The 14,569-nt window shown below is 40.8% G+C and overlaps 1 protein-coding gene and 2 long non-coding RNA genes across 5 annotated transcripts in view; 1 reads left to right on the top strand and 2 right to left on the bottom strand.

Moving 5' to 3' along the window:
• The window catches only part of E2f1 (E2F transcription factor 1), a 40,568-nt gene that overhangs the window by 10,500 nt on the left and 15,499 nt on the right, over positions 1-14,569 (top strand). For 2 of the 3 annotated variants that reach the window (NM_001300526.1, NM_169961.3), the window contains exon 2: positions 4,829-4,856. The gene's annotated coding sequence lies outside the window, so the exon portion shown is untranslated. Of the gene's footprint in view, positions 1-4,828; positions 4,857-11,877; positions 12,620-14,569 lie in introns of those variants that run through there. The other variant, NM_169962.3, reaches the window with a different exon arrangement.
• Positions 3,769-4,071, bottom strand: lncRNA:CR46057 (long non-coding RNA:CR46057). The gene has a single exon (NR_133433.1). It is a non-coding gene; the product is annotated as a long non-coding RNA:CR46057 (long non-coding RNA).
• lncRNA:CR46056 (long non-coding RNA:CR46056) lies at positions 11,284-11,720 on the bottom strand. Its single transcript, NR_133432.1, has one exon. It is a non-coding gene; the product is annotated as a long non-coding RNA:CR46056 (long non-coding RNA).

The following is a 14,569-nucleotide window of genomic DNA, read 5'->3' as shown; positions in this document are numbered from 1 at the left end:
TATGAATAAATTCTCAGTTACATGTATAGGGTAACTACAAATTCGAAGAACGAAGGTAGTTGCATATTTAAAAATAATCTACATTATTCACACAAGTTTATTTATTGCTTAAAAAACCAAGTTAAAATGCACATAATGTTCGTTCATTACCCACTATTAAACATTTTATTTTGCACAATATTTGATTTATCATTCATTTGAAATATTTTTGGTATGTTTTATGTTTTTTCTCTGTGCAGAAGTCATTGCAACGTCATCATCTGTCGCTTTATTTCTTGATTTTTTTTGTTGTCGCTGCTCGGCTGGCGTTTATTTATTACAAGAGAGGCGACAGACGTGTCTACCCCTCCAAGACCCCACCATCCCCTTGCATCCGCATGTTGGTCCAGCATGGGGCTCAATTTTCAAACGATTTCAATGGAATTCTGAATGTGAGTGCAAACGAAGGAGTAAAGGATGTTGAGTGGCGGAGAAGCTTCGTCCAAGGGGGCAGGGGGTGAATGTCTAAAGAGCCAGACACGCATCTTTGTCTGCTCCTTGCATCCTTACACAGAACAAAAAATGTAGGGTCTATAATTAATCTGAACTTGTTGTGTTTAAGTGATTCATAAAACACTGTATTTTTGGGGAAAGATTTCATGCTTAAATGTATTATATTTAGAACATTTTAAATAATAGTTTTTATAGGTTATAAATTAATAAATTAATAAGAAAGTAATATTTTTTTTCTGTGCGCTTACAGTTTGCTTAATGGGACAACCTCTTTCCAGACGGCACATATTTTACTGTATCGTTTTTAATCCAGATAAATATTTATTTATAACTATTTATTGAAGTATAGTTAAATATTTTTAAAAGAAATAATTTGGCATATGCCCACAGAAGTTACAACATTCAATATAAATATTATTCCTAGCTAAGATTATTAGATGTTTCAGTGATTTCATTTCGCATAAAAGGTATCTGTATTTCGAATCCCTCCCTTGTATAACTTAATTTCCCACTCCAATGTTTTTTTTACTGTTTTATTTTGTTGTTGTTTTGATTGTAGCCGCCGTTGGCGGTGGTCCCCCTTTTTCCCTTTCCTGGTTAAAATCATCGGCCCCTGATTCTCAGCCCTCTTGTCTCGAATGCTGGTTGTTATGGACGATTGTTGTTGTTGTTTCGGGATGTTGTTTACGTTTTTGTGATGCCCTTTTGGAGTTGGCCGCCCAGCACCAGCGAAAAACATCAACAAAAACAACAGCAGCAACAGCATTCAAAACTGGCGAATGCTATCGCACAGAACTGGTTACGCGATTGGTTACCTTTCATTATATAGCCATTTATCGGTCGTGTGTGTGCAATATATGCAAAGCATACAGTTTGGGCCTTAGATAAGGCCATTCTCCGCGTCCTAACTTAACAAGTGCTGCCATTTTCGGACTTGGCTTCTTTTCCTGGCTTATCCTGCGTCTCATCTTTGGGTTTCCACTCAAGTTTATTGCGGTTTCTGCTTTTGCACTGTCTCTTCCTTCTTGTTTTCCTTTTTTACAGCTATTGTTGCATTTGTCGCATTTCTGTGGTTGCTTTTGATAGCTCGAAACGCTCTATCTAAAATACTCTTTCAATTTTGCATAGTAACAAAAATTTTCATAAATTGGGCAACATTGCGTATGCGTAATATTTCAAAGTATATAAAATATTTGCTTAAGAACAGTGTTTTTTTTTTTGATTTTCAAGTTAGTCCAGCTTTTGCAAGAAAACAAACAATGTATCTGTTCCATAAAATTTAATTCACTTTCGCTTAAAACAAGAGTGTTAAATTATTCGATCGTCAACAGATGCTTGTTTTTCCCAACTCTTGTGCGAATTCCTTTTCCCCAGCAGGACACACGTTTCGAGTGGTGACCGCAAATAAAAAACATCAACAAAAATAATGAATTCCTTCTTTGGGCTTTAACCTCAAATTGGCTTAACTTCATTTATTTCATTGCAATGCAGTCGCCATTGGGGTTGGGGCCACAAACGGGTTAAGATAACAAAAACAGGCGAAATTTTTCACTTTTGCGGTTTGTCGTGGAGGCTTCAGGGAGCGAAGGGGTGGTGGGGCACCCTTTTGGCCAAGTCGCGAGCCACAGTTAATCGCCTGAGCTTCTTGACCAGCTAAGCCTGACAAACTGACACCCTTTGAGGGGCGCAGAGGGGTTCGGGCTTATAAAGATTCTTTACATTGCGCACATATATAAGGATTCTTGGCAGAAACGGCTATAATCCTAGCAAAACGTTAACAGTGGTGGGGACTTCATTGTAAGTCACTATTTAGTGCAGAAGAATGCAAAACACGAAAAAACTTTACCTTAGAGTTAAGATTCTGCTAGGATTTCTATGAATCATGAACTTTAAAAACCTTTCAATATAAATTTAAGCGAAAATAATAAACGAATAATTCCCTTTCTAACTGAATAATACTCTAAATTAAAACTAGATAAACTAGACTTTGTATATATAAACAAAACTGCATATTTATTGGGCTAATATAATATAATTTTTATTCGCTCATCTTCTGGGTTATGTTTGTTTAATGTTGGTATATATATTTCTAAAATAGAACAAGTAGAAATAGAATGGTTTCTTGGGAACAAAGAAATAGTATGTCCGATCAGCAGATGCATAAAAACAACTTTCACTTGTATAGATTTAGGTATATAAGAGTGCTGAAAATAAAAATGAAATTCTGTGGGGCGGTCACGCAGTTTCGGAAGTTTGGGCAAGTGGACGCGCTCGAATCGCAGGGAGTGGAGAAACCTTGGTATCGGGTCTGATCAATATTCCGCAATATAATTTCGTGGCCAGTTGGGGCTGCCACGATCTCGTGGCTTTCGGCAATCCAAGCTCCTCTTGAGCACAGACACAAAATGTTGCAGGAGGCCACTGAAATTACATCAAATTATGCTGAAATGCGAGCTAAATATGCGGCGGCGAATTTCGTTTTCGAGGCTACATAATTCGTTCAACTCTAAAAACTGCAGACCCATTGTGAGCTTATCGCCTGGCCAGCCTCAGCATCTCTACGCGTAGTTTCTCTGGGCTCGCCTGCCTCAGTTTTCGGAGCATGTGCAGCAAGGAGGCACGAATGCCGTGCCACAGAACCGGGACTGTGTATTGGGCATGAAATATTTTTAACGCTCCAATGGTAAAGCGTCAGCGCTCACACAGTCACACGGAATAAATTTTATTGCATTTTAATGTGCCACTGAAATGGGATTTAATTGGCATGGTTGCGGTGCACATCGTGGCAACTACGACTGCACATTGATTCCAATTTGTGTTCACATGTGGAACCCTCGATGCCATGTACCCCACTCGACTTCCACAACTAACCACAAATATGGGTTCTGTTGATAAACCAAATGAGCACCATGGCACTATCTGTCCTCGACAGGCTTTCTTCTTAGTTAGTCTAGCTCTAAACTTGGCAATTTGCGCTTTTGGTGAGCAATGGCTTGACATGTAGAATTTTACTCTGAATACTCGGAAGTTTGTTAAACCACAACTGTCAAAGAAGGAAACTTACTTATCGTTGTTTATATAAACTTACTTTCAAAGTTAACTGAATTGTATTCTTTTTTTTTTTTGTCATTACATGATAAGGAGTTGAGTCATATTTATTTATCATACATAAACACATTAGTCCCTCTAGAATTTTTTCTCCTTTAAGGAACTGTTCATGTTTATAGGGAAACGTCTGTATTTTTTGCCATAACCAATACCTTTTGTTCGGAACCTCGAAGCAACTTGCTTCATCGATCTGGCCGCGATCTGGTCCCACGGTTGACCAAGACTAGACTTTGGACTAGACGCATTCGGCTGGCTGCGCTGGTGAAGATCCGGATCGGGGTCTGGCTGGTGTCTGGTCGGGTTGTGTGGCGCTCCATTGGTCCCTTGGCTTTTGCTGTGGGATGGATTTGCCTTAATTAAATTCATTCTCACAGTGTGTGCAACATGTGGCCGAGTGAAGCGCTGGAAGTTCGGAGTGGCAGTCGCCAGCGGAATGCAGCAGAGGAGTGCTTGGAGTCTTCTGGCCGCAGTCTCCCGCTTCGATTCCTGCCATCTATTGCGTAGTCACTCCTCCTGCTCCTCCTTTTTGGACCGGGGTCTGGTTTTATTTCCTACCTACACTCGCTCGGGCCCTTTAAACTCTTGCGACTTTGGCTGGGCCTCCTGGCCTTAGCCCCCGTTCTTGGTCGTCAGCAGCAAATCAGGTTTCGCCTGCCTCCGCTGACAGACGCATAAATCGCTAAAGTTCTTTAAATGCCAGCCAGCGAGGAGAAGAACTCTTCAGCAAAAAGTTATAAATGTTTCTCATATTTTTAACACCAAAACCAAGGCGATCCAAATCGGGATCTGACAGAGCTTGGATCTCGTTTCTGCTCCTCAAGTTCTCTGTTTGATTTGACAACTTTGTTGGCATTGCCTGTGCGCGCTGTTTGTTCATTTGTGTTTGCCTTCGAACCTTTCCAGGTTTTTTGCTCTAAATCGGAGCAGATAGCTTTAGACCGATTTGTTGATTTAGGTTAGGTAGGGGCCCTGGCCAAAGGAGGGATGTGTTTTCACAGCCTCGCATTCTCGTAGATTGATGTAGAATGAACCTGACAATGCATCCACAAACACATGGTTAGAAGATTTTTATGAAGACTCAACAAGTTGCTAGGGGTTCTTTAAACTGATTTTAGATGTGTGTAGGTACCAGAGAAAATACACAAAAAACGTATATACTTATATACTTCTTCTTATTTTAGCCATACTTAATAATTTAACAGCTCACTTCTCATTATTTTCTTTGCAGATCGCTGTTTTTAATTATTGAGTAATTGGTAAGTGACAATTTAAGTATTACACAAAATGATAGAATATAACAAAACCGAATTGTTAAGAAAAAAAGGCATTAGCTCATTTAGTATATTCGTAACACCAATTTATGTAAATCATAGGAAAACCCATTTCCTCAAATCAGCGATCAAAGACTGAGATTATCTCATGTTCCTATTTGTAGTGCCCCGGACAAATCGTGTGTGTAAACAAATTATTTAAGCTAAATTGTATGCAAATAAAATTTCCTCACTTCGATCTGCACTTAACCCATGGTGAACCGAGTCCGCAAAGGGTTCACTCGTCCCAAGGCACCCGAGTCCACTGAACCGTGGACAAGTCGACAGCCAACAACTTTGAAGGACCACAAACAACCGGGCAAACAAAGCCAGGGAACAAGTTAACCCCGAAACGAAATAAGGCGAAACAAACTCGGCGGACAGACTTGCGGACAAACATCAAAAGACAAACTTGTAAGTCCGCCAGTGGACAAGGATCGTCGGATGGTTATTTCTGTATTTCTGTACCCCGGCAAATGTCACACGGTTCACAGGAACTGGTTATCTCCTCGTTCTCCTAGCTGCATCTAAAGCTTACAAATCAATTTGAATTTTCCCTACTGCGATGATGATTCCACAAAAATGTTTTCACAGATTTGTTTGACATTCACTTGACACGTTGCTGTCGGCCAAATGTATAAATTAAAAAATTTTACTACGGACAAACGGGGGATCGGAGTTAAAATGTTGTCCCGAAACCAAATGCTAATTAATCCCACGGCTTTTCGGGGAGGGACTTAATTCCGCTCCGATGATTTTCACACACGGGCCGTCCGGTTTTCTACCTGGCTCTGATCCGCACCTCAACTCTAACCCGCTCTGATTTCCGATTTTCCGTTTCCATGCATGTAATTGCACATTGCATCCATCAAGGCATCCCTCCCCATTATTTTTTTTTTAGGTAGGCGGCCAACTGTCGCCTTATCCCGGTCTCGCACATAATCTGTATTGATTTCGCACAGTTTCGCCGCTTTCGGGCAAGGATGTTTACCAAGATCTTTAAGGATTTACTTGACACGCGCGACGCATCCTGCAAATGCATGCCCCAGGCAGCCCGATCCCGGCCTCAAAAGAAAAACAACAAGAGCAGCACAAGCATGGAAAATAAAAATAATAGTGACAGCTGTTACACTGCGCCTGCGCAACATACCTCTACAAGGGGACCAACTGATTAGTTGTAACCGGCAATCCTCGCCTCCTCCATTGCAGCACCCCTCTGCCTCCGGCTGGCTCTGCTCTTATTTACAATACCATTTTATTTTTTTTTGACCCCTTTACCCTCGACGAGGGCACAACAGTTTTGCCCAGAAGTTTGACACGTTCGCAGCGAATCATCTGACCTTAGATCAACAGCCTCAGAAGCAGCCTTGTTTTCATTACCCACTGATCCTTCATTTTGGGAAAAAGACTCAGGATACAAGGTTTCAATTTATTTAAAAATCCTCGAATTGCTGGATCATTTGTACAAAAGCAGAATGTTATCTTTCCAAAGATGAGAATACTAAATTGTTGATCTATCGATTAATCGGTCCATTTTAATTTGACAACTAGTACTATCTCGACATACTATTAATTAATATTAATATTACTGAAATTACAGAGGTAATAGTTCTGATGGATTAGTAACCTTCCTTTGGAAGGGTGTTTGCTTATTCGGCTGGCCAGCTGCCCTTGTTTGCTTTACTTATACTTCTGCACTTTTTTTTTTTTGCACACATCGAAATGTGGAATGAAAAGTGGTTCACCCTATTCCCAGTGCTGGCTGGCAAATTCCCGGCTAGGGGTTGCATGCATCTCCCCCTCTCCCGGTGGCTGCTTTAGTTTAGTTTAATTATTGGCTCAGTGCCGTGAGCGGAGCAGCACTCGATTTGCCGGTGTTGCTACTAGTGGTCACCCTCCTCGATGAGAAGGGGACATCGACTTTGCGTGGCTCTGAGGCCCGGCACATGTCAATGCCTACAGTGGACTTTGGGCTCTAACCAGCTCCCTTCGATATTTGCACCCTTGCAGCACACTGGTTCAAAACTGGCGGCTAATCTTAAATGGAAAATTGGGGTTGGTGGTGATCCTCTCCAGTTGATTGGAGGGAAGAGGTATTCCAAGTTTCATACATTTTTCATATAATATTCCAATCGGAATTACCAGAAAGGTATAGAAATTCACGATGAATATTTCTGTATATTTTATCTTTTCTACAAATCACTTTAAAATTTAAATTTCCAAATGCAACACACTGTGCCACAGTGCTGGTTTTTCAGCTACGTTCCCCATTGCACGTCTGCTATTGCAGCAGCAACCACTTTTCGCTTCCTGTTGCAGTTGCAGGAAGCCCTGAAAGAACAACAAACTCGACTGGGAAATGAGGCAGCCGAAAACAGTCGGTCCATTCTAATACTAGATCCTTAAGGCGTAGCCTCACAAGAGAACTGCTGTTGCATTTCGGCAGCAACAATTACAGAATGCAAATAAATGGGGTGAGATGTTATACTTTAACATGCAACATTTACAGAGCAACAAGAAAGGATATACATATGTCTTTAGATGGAGTCGAAGAAACGAATACTCTTAAATGGGATTATAAAATTCATTATTATTTATGAGTGGTGGTAAACAATACTTGTACAGAGAAAAAGCCAGAGAAATTTTTGTTTCTATTCAATTTTATAAATTTTATTTTATTAAGGTTGATTAAAGGTCATCTAAAATAGTCTATTTGATTTAATTATGAGATGTCCTTGGTTTTCATTGGTACGTACATATTTCCGATTCGTGATGCAAGGAAAAGTGTCCTTCATTACCCCAGGGCTTAACAAACCCTCTCTGAAAGCGGGACATACGTAAGTGCCCTACAAGACCCTGCCAAGATGGCAAAAAGCGCGACATTTGCAGGCTGCACCCCACGTCTCACCCCTCGCCCAAGTTCCACCCCTGGTTCGTTCCACTTTCCTACATTCCAGCAGCGGGAACTGTCTGAAGTGGATGGTGGAAAGCGAGGTGCGGAGTGGAAGATGTTGGTTGCTATGAAGGGTGCTCGAACTACTGCTACTTACTACTATATTTTTTTGGTTTTTCCTTTTAAGGGTGCTTCTTCGGGCTGTCTCTTTTGCTCTGCTTCCACACCTCCTTTTGCGCAAGAAAAGCGAACCAGGTGTAAAAGTGCGTACGCATTACCTTTTTGCTGCTCCGCTTCTTTTCCACTCGTTCTTCTCCTTTTCCCCTCGTTCTTCTCAATTTCCACTTCTTCTTATTTTGCCTATATTGTTTGCTTTTGGGACATCTGCCATACCATTTGATTTAGTTTGGATTTGGCTTACTTCCGTTCGGGATTTCATTTTTTCGAGAAAAAAAAGGAGGAAGCTCCCACGCCAGGGATCCACTTGGAGCCCAATACCCCCATTGTCCCTTCCAGGCTAATTGCGCTCTCGTTCTCCTTCATTTGGGCAGTGTCCTTTCCTGATCTTGTCCTGTTTTCCGCTCTTGCTTCGTAGGAAACGCAACAACAAAAGGCGCAAGAGATTTACTGATCGGCAAATTTCCAGGAATTCCGTGAATGGGAAAAACAAAAGCGCAGCGCACACAGAGAGAAAAAGAGAGAGGGAACTCGAGTGGAAAGAGCGGTCTAAGATTCTCTACCTATCTGGTACTTGCACTGAAAGAAATCGTTTACCAAGTTTTCGAATTAAAAAGTATCACTTTGGGTAATCTTGAACAAATAATTAATAAATTTCGCAAATGGCTTTTCAAAAAATGTTGAGTAAAAAAGGTTATTTTAAGTCTTAAAAAGATTTAGCTAGTAACTTCATTATAACTATGAAACCCTATGGCAAAAAGTTCTGAAAGTAAAATTAATTTTTTACTTTAAACTAGAATTTTTAGCTCAGTGCCCTCAACCTGAACCTGAATCTCAACCTGGGACATTTGAGGCCGCCGCTACTCTTATGAATGTACTTGGTACTTGGCCCGAAGGTTTCGGAACAGGCAACGGCAGCTTTTGTTGCCGTACCGCTCCGCGTATCCCCGTCCCGGTCGCACTCCTTGGCCGGCGGCTCCTCTCGTTATTGTTACTTAAAATAGCTGAAATGAACGAAAGCAGAAAACGTGAGGCGAGCATATCCCAAATTTGAAAACCGGTGTAGCCTGAGCCGCAACCTCAGCCTCAGGTTGAGATTCAGGTCCAAGTCCCGGCCCAGACCAGATCTCCTCAGATGAGATCGGCCAAAGGTAGTCCAGGTAGCCACCTCTCTATCTCTTTCGCCTCATTCTTTCTCCTGTCTCTATGTTTAATGATCCCAACTCCAATCGGTTCTTTTTAATGAAAAGTGAGAGGAATCCAGGACTCAACCGCTGGAAGTCATTTTGTGGATAGTAATAGATCAGCAACTGTTGAATAGTCAGATACACAGTTCTCTTACCAATACCAAAACTATCATTTGCAGTTATTTAGCACTGAGAAACTGTGATGCGAGTAAATAATGATTACATACGTATAGGCTTAAAATCTATCTAAACCCAATTAAACGATTTTAAATTCAAATAAACCTAACTTGGTCTTAAGTTGGTAAACATCGTTCTTCATCTATTCAACAGATGTTTGATTAGCCGAAATGGACACCAATTGATCGATGGTATGTTCCAGCACTTTTCGTTGTTTTTCCAACTCGGAGCCCTTTCAGATCCACAAGAACCCCTAGCCATTACAGTTCTTATACGATAATCACCCGACTACGCTGTGCCCTGTAAGGATCGGCCTGACCCCTGAGAGACCCTCTGCCATCTGTAGGAATGTCTGTAAGATCCTTCGCTGCGTTCCCTTTTTCTACTATGCCAACTCCCCTTTTCTTGTTTGTGGCATGCGCTAAGAAGGTTGGTTTGCATTGGTGATTGCTGATTGTGTGTGTCAGCGGTAGTAAAAGCCGTAGAGCGACAGCTGCAAACTATTCTCCTCTTCCTTCCTCGAACGTTCATGCATATATATGTACATCGCAGCAATACGTCAGTCAGACCCTCTGTCAAACCTCATCGAACCCCCTGAGTGCAACACGAGCTCTTCTCTCTCTCTCTCCCCTTTGGTATGGTTCCCTGCTCCTGCTCCTGCTCCTGCTCTGCTCTCCGCTCACCTATCCGCAGTGCAATGTCCTGGGCAGTCTGTACTATCCATCCGTATCCTGGAGGACCTGACAGTTATGGGATGTACAGTAGTGGCTTTGCAGCGCCGTGACATTTATTTTTTCGCGGGGCTTACGTGGCCTCCCAAAGAGGACTTGGGGGAAAATTGGATCCCAGACAGCGACAACTCAATCTCCTGTCTCATATCCTTACATCCGACGACGTCTGCGGTGACTTCGCCCGCTCTCCTTTTTGCAAAATCACCCATAAACTGATTATATTTTAAAAATTGATTGCTCACCCTTTTTGTCGTTTTAGTCCCGTCATATTTGACTAACAAATGTAATAAAAATTGTAATTTTATTGCCGAAAGAATAATTAAATTTTTGCGGAAAGTCTGCGCCCATTCATATATATAAAAACGAATTGACTTAGCTCAGTAGTTATTTATTTCCTTTATTAATTTTAAAACATTTTTTTTTGTTTAACTACTAAGTAGTACCGTACAAGAAAGGCTGGGGTCAGTTTTTAAAGTTTAATTTTAAGATTTTTTAAAGTCTTATGATCTGAAAAATGAAATCGCCGAACTTTGATTGCTAATCTCAGAAGTTAGCGAATATTGAAGACCGCACTTCTGTATAATTTATTTTTTGTGCGCAATCAGAAAGGGGGACGTGTCCTGTTCACTCCCTGTTATTAAGTCAGTACCGATCGTGCGATCTTGTGCGATTTTTGTTCGCCTCTTCTGAAAGTCAGACTTCCGGTTGATTTGGACTTCTTTTGTTGGATTTGCATGACCATAAAGGCGTTATTCCTTCTTGGTCTTCAGTTGGCTTATAGTTGCTCTAAAGTTCTGGCATACTCTGGGGTTCAATGGACCTAGACCTAGGTAAGCAATTAACACCTGTCAACATCATTATCGCAAGAAGAGGCCTTTTTCAGGTCAGACAACTTTTGCTGGTAGTAACTAAGTACGATAAGTAACTCTCACTGGAGATTCCCTCGGTGCTGCCTTCCCTTTCACACACAGTTGCTAACTCCCTCTTGGCACAGAGAAAAATGCAAATATAATATATATATAAATAAAAATATTTACATAATTTTGAAGTTTTTCAGACAATGCACAGATCGCTATCCGTGAATTGAATGTTAATTGAAGGGATTTAATTATCCCTTTATCTTGTTTAAAGAAGCTTGAGTGATATAGAAATACCTGCTTTTGTGCGTACTATTCACTTTAAGTTATTCAGATTCAATTAAGTAGCTTCAATTTTTAGCAGTACGTTCTTTATTTAAGCAAATTAAATATGAGCTATATATATATATATTTGCTGATCTTATAGTTCTCACAAATTGTTGATGTTGACTTCGCGGAAGCACTTTTTTGGAAATATTATTTCTTCCAGTGTCCAGTGCCGTCCATGTTTCCAGCTTCTCGGCTGGTCGCCGTAGTTGGGTCATTTAGTCAATCAAGGATTCGGGAACAAAAGGCGCTGGAAATCCCTGTCCAGACGTCTATTGTTCGATGGCCATGCCACCTCGGAGAAAAGCTCTCCGCACTCCGGATCCCTCTCCCATTTGCTCCTTGGCAAAAGAGGCCTCTCCGATCCGAGTGCATTATCCTCCCTTATGGATTTGTTACCCTGCTGCATTCCAGCTCATGCGCCCCGTTACGAGCTCTCTCTCCGACAGTTTCCCTGGCACTAGCAGTCATGATCCCCTGCAATTGCATTCCTGTTTCGGTTACGGCGGGCTCTCTGCTCTCTCTCCCTTCTGCTTCTTCCTTATTGCCCGGTTTTTCGGAATTTGTTGTGGCAAGAAAGAAGTACGCAACATTTACGAATCGAACGCAGCAGAAAGTGGAAGTGATCAGCGGATCTCCCTGATCTCTGGATCGCATATCGTTATACGCGCGTTGTTTGTTATTGCCTTGTTATTGTCGCTGACAGCATTATTGCAAATAATATCCCAACTCATCCAAGTGAATACAAAATAATGTATCTGCAAGATACGAAAAGTAAACGCCCGCTTGCAAAGTGTTGTGTTTCGTTATAACCCACAAACAAACATCACCACCAATGTTTCGGTTTCCGAGGATATTACTCAAAATGCATAAATCACGGTTGTAATATGAACGCACACAAAATATTATAATACTCAAAAAAAAAAAAAATCAAACACCAAATTTTGTTTCCACCTTGAATCAATCTATGCAATATTCAAAATTCTTTCAAGTTTTCTGTTTGTTATTTTGTTATTAAAAATCTCACGTGTTAAACAACAAGTTTTTCTTCAAAATCTCATTACTGTTTAAGTGTTTCTATTTGAAAAGTTTGTTCAAAATTGTTCTGCAACTTATTACTCCAGTTCTTAAAACTATAATACACTATTCTTATATTATTTAACAAAAGCCAAATTCTTTTAAAGCAAAGTAACGCTTAATTATTTATTATACCCTACTATTACATTTGAATTAAGTTTTTGTAATTACATTAGTATATAACTAAGTTAGTTATAAAATCTTATAAAATTCAATTCGAAATTGCTGCCAAAAAAAACACTTTGGATTATACAAGAAAATTGTTCATCAAGGCTTCAATTGTGTAAGTATAACAAGAGTGAAAAGTAAATATTTTACTTTTTTGGGTTTTACAAATTAGTTTGTTTCTTAAAATCCGACTTTTTTATAAAGATGTTTTTGATAGCCAAACATGGACGTGCTAGAAACTCAAGTTAAGAATCTTTTGTTTTCCGCCCAAGTTTGTTTTATTTCTTACCACCGTCTGTTGGTGCTTCCACTTACATGTAAATGTATAATTAAACATAAATAGGAATTCATTCTGTTGGTAGCAGTCTTATGGCCTAGAGAGCGGTTAACAGATAGACATCAAGAGAGAGGGAAGTTCATTGAACGTGGTTCGGTAGAATCGAGAACCAAACTCAAAACCGAAAAACCGAGTATGTCTAACCATATAAGTCCGGTAGTTTGTTGTATGCGTTTGCAGAGTATCTGTGAGTTTGTTGAGAAATCGTACTCACAGTTAGGGCGGACAGGTAGTCCACTTTAGGTATTCTCTCTCTCTCTCTTTCCCCCGCATGGGGCTCCAGTCGCCGGAGGAAGTGGGCGCAGAGGGGGAGGGCAGCTGGCGGAGTCGCACGTCTCAATGTCGATCGTTGAGCAATGTGATTCGTAATTCGTAGTCACTGTTTTTTTGCTTTTTGTACATTTATGTGCACATGGTGTATGAATAGAGTCAACCGATAGAGGGCATTTGTGGATGGAAAACTTTATTGTCATTCCCTTATTTACCTCGTAAACGAAGGTTTGTTATTGCTCACAAATTAAACCGATCCAGTGAAGTGTATTAATTCAATACAATAATAATAAATAATAGATGGCATGTTAAGCTTTAGGGTTTGTTATCGCCAGACAGTACACAACAATTTCCTTCCATCTATAAATCTGTAAATTGCTCTAGCGTATAATATTAACGCCTGTCAAAATAATTACTCTTAAAATCAAATTTATTTTCAATCTTGTGAAATCGCAAATGAAAACTTTGCGGGTGAAACATTTAAACTGCTTCGAAATGGGAAAGAAAAATAGGAAGACGGGTAAGGTGCTATCGTCTGGGAAACTTCAAGGAGTGCAAAGACTCTTTCACAGCGACACAATCCATTTCGTGGAGAATTCAGGATGTGCCACAAGATGTTCAATAAATGTTCCTTGCAGGCAAACGGCAGAGGTACAGAGAAGAAACTAAGAGCTAGTACACTGCTAAAAGTCTTGTAGCAAGTTCAAAGATTCAATAAAATATTGGAATGAAATAATCAGAGGTGTAGATGGAGTATGCCTTATTGTATTTCTTTAAATTGAAAACTAGATTTAAATTGTAATGAAATTATGTCAACATTTTGTATCTTTAGAGCACAATGAGATACCACAGAGTTTTCTACATTGATCCCTAAAACACTAGTCAGTTCAAATGTAAGATCCTCTGAGTGTATTTTAAAAGCTGATGCCGCTGAATAAAAAAACGCCACCCTGGCTCTGAAATTCTGACTGACATTCTGTCAAACAGGCAGCGACGTCGACGTCTACTTCAACAACGTCTCGTTCCACCTACCGCCCGTTTCCCCCCGCGTCCGTCCTGAGCACCTCCCTCTTTTTGTTTCACTTTTATTTTCAAATTTGAATATTGCGCCGTGGCCGGAGATTCTCAAGTAGTTTTCTTGTTGATTGCATTCCACGCCGGCGTCGTGGTTTCCTCTTGTATTTCCCTGCTCCGCCGGCAACTCTCTTTCATTTCCCATATGTCTGGCTCCTCGTTCGCCAGAGGGGGTGGCGGTGGGGTTGGCATGCTATAGCATATAGTACTATATCCGAATTTTGCACCCCACTGATGGCAAAGGGGTTGCTTTGCTTCTGCGACGGAAGGATGATGAGGAAGGAATTGCAGGGAGCGACGTGTGACGAGACTGTCGAGGAGCCTGATGAATGCCAGGCGCAGCTCTTCCAGGCTCTCAGACTTCAAATGCTGCCGGCCAAATGC

Source organism: Drosophila melanogaster, chromosome 3R (assembly GCF_000001215.4).
Source record: "Drosophila melanogaster chromosome 3R".
NCBI classification, from domain to species: Eukaryota; Metazoa; Arthropoda; class Insecta; order Diptera; family Drosophilidae; genus Drosophila; species Drosophila melanogaster.
The sequence above is the reverse complement of the archived record's forward strand: the minus strand, read 5'-3'. Positions and strand labels throughout refer to the sequence as shown.